Source organism: Sinocyclocheilus grahami, unplaced genomic scaffold (assembly GCF_001515645.1).
Source record: "Sinocyclocheilus grahami isolate Dianchi unplaced genomic scaffold, SAMN03320097.WGS_v1.1 scaffold1442.1, whole genome shotgun sequence".
Classification (NCBI taxonomy): Eukaryota; Metazoa; Chordata; class Actinopteri; order Cypriniformes; family Cyprinidae; genus Sinocyclocheilus; species Sinocyclocheilus grahami.
Window position 1 is genome coordinate 51,652 of NW_015506621.1, and position 4,421 is coordinate 56,072.

A 4,421-nucleotide genomic window follows, 5' to 3' on the forward strand; every position below is an offset into this window, starting at 1 on the left:
ATACCCACACAGCCCCTTACACATACACATACACACGCACACACACACACACACAAACACAAACACACAAAAACAAGTAGATAGAATAGAAAAAAAATAGAAAGCTATTGTTAGTTTGTTTGTTTGTTTTTTATAAAAAAGATAAATAGATAAAGTAGAATTCAAATAGAATAGAAAGAGCTAGATTTAGAGGGTGAAATAAAGATGGAACAGATGTGTTTTTAGTCGTTTCTTGAAGATGGCTAAGGATTCAGCTGCTGGGATTGAGTTGGGCAGGTCATTCCACCAGGAGGGAACAGTTAATGTAAAAGTCCGTGAAAGTAATTATCCCTGACTTCAGTGAGTGGGTGGGGATAATGGGGTCGGAAGAGGGAGATTTCTCGCTGTTAACACTCAGGCATGGTTGTAAATGCATGCCTGATGCCCAGGTGTCAGTAGAGGATTGTCTGATAGCCGTGAGTGCGGCAGTCAGTGGCGCTAACATCAGGTTATCGAACGTACCTCCGTTTGTTAAAAACGAAAAATTAGAGCAAATACTCCAGAGGTATGGGAAAATAGTGAGTCCTATTAAAATGTTTCCACTCGGATGTAAAAATCCTGATATTAAACATGCAATGTATTTTCGGCATCAGGCTTTTATGATTTTGAATGCTCAGAGTGATCCGTTAAATCTGTCGGTGAAACTAAGCATTGATGGCAAAGATTACACTACTTTTTATTAATTCAGACTCGATGAGATGCTTTATGTTTTCATTTTGGACACGTTAGACAAACTTGCCCGAATCGAGACAGGCCGGAAGGCCTTCCTGCGGCTCCGGCTGCAGATGCGGAGAACAGCAAGAGTCGCCCCAGCCAGGTGAGGCATTTTCGGCGCTGGGTGACTTGCACGAGAGACTGGCACTGGTTGCCTCTAAAGACGGCCTGGTGGAGGCTGCTGAGGAGGCGGCCGGGCCGAGTCATATTCCCGCTGTACCGCAGGCAGAGACGAGCCTGGAACAGGTGTGCTTGCAGTCCGTGCCCGAGACCGATTCGCTTTGTTTTGGAAAACAAATGCAGCCTGACAAAACTGAGAGTAATGCAACTATTGATGACTCATTTATTCAGAGTCAAGAGGACATTTCATCTCAAGAACTTGTGGATTTAAAGCTACAAATGGATGATTCCAACAAGGAATGTGAAGAAGACACAGATATAATGGAAAACGACGCGATGGATTCAGAGCCTGCCTCTGGAGGTATGACTAAACTTTATTCTGTTCAGCAGATTAATAACTTTCTTGATATTACAAAGGGGCTTTGCAAAATGTAGTCATATTTTCCTGATTTAAAAATGTTTTTGCTGTCTGGTACAATGGCTATGAGAAAAGCTTCCTTTGATGAGCTTGACAAACCCAAACGGTACAGTCTTAAAAAGCTTCTTAGTAATGTTGGAAGTTCCTTAAATGTAAGGTAAAAAAGGTAAAATATTAGTATGGCTTGGTTACCTGAAAAATACTCTTGTGAATTGGTGTTATTGAGTGTCTATTTTATACTTATTTTCATGGCACCTTTGAGACTTAGTTCATTGAACATCAATGGGTGTCGTGATGCTACGAAAAGGGCTAGTCGTTTTGATTTTATTATGATGAAGAGTGCCAGTGTGGTCTTTTTAAAGGAAACGCATTTTTGAGCTAGTTTCTGGTCGATTGCTGAGAGTTGATGTAACGATTCATGGGATTGATTTTTCTTTTGTTAATGTGTATGCATCCACTATTGGGTCAGAACATGTTATTTTCTTTGAAAATCTTAAAACTGAGAGAGGAAAATGCAGTATAAGTCCCTGAGCCAGTGGTGGGACATCGGCAAAATTCAAATAAATTTGTTTTACCAGAGTTATTCTGCTTATATTAAAAGTTCCTTGGACAATAAGATGGCACAGTTTGAACAAGAGATACTTCAGCTTAATATTGAAGGGGACGTTGTTGATACCACTGAGTCTTTGGAACGCAACAAATTTCTTTTGTGGAATCTATTGGAAGAAAGAGCTCAGGAGATGCTTATTCATGCAAGATTTTTAACTTTTAGTAGTATGGATGCTCCTACGTCTTTTTTCTTTGACCTGGAGAAGAAGACTGTGGATAAGAAGATTTTAGGCTGTTTGAAACGTCCAGAGGGGAGGAGGATCACTGATGGTCATGGGATTATTTCTTATGCACTGTCTTTTTGAGGATCTTTACAGAGCTGAACCTTACGATGAGGAGATGGCTGACCTTCTCCTTCAGGACTTACCTCAAGTTTATCAAATCTATGCTTGATAAACTATTGACTTTTGATGAAGTATCTGTAGCTGTTCAAGAGATGTCTTCTGGCAAAGCTCCAGGATTGGATGGACTTAATGCAGAATTTTTAAGACATTTTTGGCCTGTCATCGAAAGGGATTTGTTTTCTGTTTTTATGGAGAGTTTTAAAAGACGTACACTTCCAGTGAGTCTACGTAGAGCTGTGGTCACCCTATTGCCTTAAAAGGGTGATCTTGAAGACATCAGATGCTGGCGTCTAGTCTCTTTACTTGGAGTTGACTATAAGATACTTTCAAAGTCTTTAACTAACAGAATTAAACTCATGATTCATGCAGATCGGTCATACTGCATTCCAGGAAGGACCATTTTTGATAATATTTTTTTTGATTCGGGACTTGATTTCTTTTGCCAAGGTACACAATCTTAACATTGGTTTTGTCTCTTTGGACCAGGAGAAAGCCTTTGATCGGGTGGATCATGGATTCCTGTTTAAGTGCCTTGAGGCTTTTAGTTTCGGTCCATTTATTATTGCCTTTATAAGACTCTTGTATACTGACACATATAGCATGCTCAAAATTAATGGTACCCTTACAAGACCTTTCAGAGTAAGCATGAGGCATAAGGCAGGGGTGTGGTCTCTCCATATATGCCATTGCTATTGAACCTTTATTGGTCGCACTAAGAAAAAAGCTGGGTGGCATATCAACAGTCTCTGTATACCTCAGATCTGATAACTTCTAGACTCAGTGCCTATGCTGATGATGTTACTGTTATCATTACATCTGCTCAGAATGTTATGGATTTGGGAGTATCTCTGGAGGTTTATCAGAAAGCCTCCTCCTCTCGAATCAGTTGGCAAAATTGTGCATCCTTTTTAATGGGTAAATGGGAGAATGGGGGCCCTCCAGTACTTCCTCAGAACTGTTCTTGGAGTCTGGAAGGGTTTAAAGTGCTGGGAGTTTTCCTTGGGGTGTTCAGAAGAACGGGGATGGTATTTTTTTAAAAAGTTTCTGGACGTTAACAAAGATGGAAATGGTCTCAATTGTCATATAGGGGAAGAGTGCTCATTAATAACAACTTGGTAGCTTACATGATGTGGCATCACTTAAATGTGCTTGACCCACCAAAAGGTTTGTTGCAACGTCTGCAGAAGATTTTTTTTGTTGATTTTTTCTGGGATGGCTACCATTGGCTTCCCCCTGCTGTCCTTTATTTGCCAGTGAATGAAGGGGGCCAAGGATTGACTGATTTGGCAGCCAAGGTTAAAGCTATGAGGTTAAAGACAGTCCAAATCCTACTCTACCCTGTGGATTTTAGGCCATGGGTGTCGTTTGGTCTGGCTTTGCTCAGAACTTTTAGTGGGTTCTGTCTTGATAAGCAACTGTTTTTAATGTCTTCTTATGATGGGAATTTTTCAACTAATGTAAAATTTTATGGCTCTGTGCTAAACTTTTGGAAAGGTTTTAAACTGATTAGACATGAAAACAATCGTTTTGGTCTTGAAGAACCACTGTTTTACTACTCTCTTCTTGGAGATAATATTTGTACATCTAATACAATTGTTAAAACTTTTATGGAACTTGGTTAACATTTCAACTAAAACATGGAGGTCAGTGGTGCACATTTGCAATCAGGTTGGTTTTAGATCAGTCAGGATTAGGGTTGGGTATTGTTTGAATTTTATCAATTCCGATTCCGATTCTGCTTATCGATTCCGATTCTTTTCGATTCCCAGTTTAGATTCCAATGTGATTAAATAATGATATCAAACATTTATCCTGTGTCTCTTTTTTGCAAACCATTTATTGAAGCTGAATACCATGAACAAAAATCAACAGGCTACATAAAAACTGAACTCTTTAAGAGCTGTTTGTGTGCAAAATAGAACTGCATGATTCTGGATAAAAAAAATTTTTTTTCCCCCCAATGGAAATTGTGGTTCTCTCATCAGAATCAGAATCAGAATGAGTTTTATTGCCAGGTATGTTTACACATAAGAGGAATTTGTTTTCATGACAGAAGCTCCACAGTGTAACAGAATGACAGTGACAGAACAAAAACACAGATAATAAAAAATAGAAAAATAGAACAAGTAAATAAGGAATAAAAATATACAAATCGACAATTGTATGTACAGGTATAT

At 39.1% G+C, this 4,421-nt stretch overlaps 1 long non-coding RNA gene across 1 annotated transcript in view; it reads left to right on the forward strand.

Moving 5' to 3' along the window:
- The window catches only part of LOC107570333 (uncharacterized), an 18,482-nt gene that overhangs the window by 2,689 nt on the left and 11,372 nt on the right, over window positions 1-4,421 (forward strand). The gene's annotated exons all lie outside the window — the stretch shown is intronic.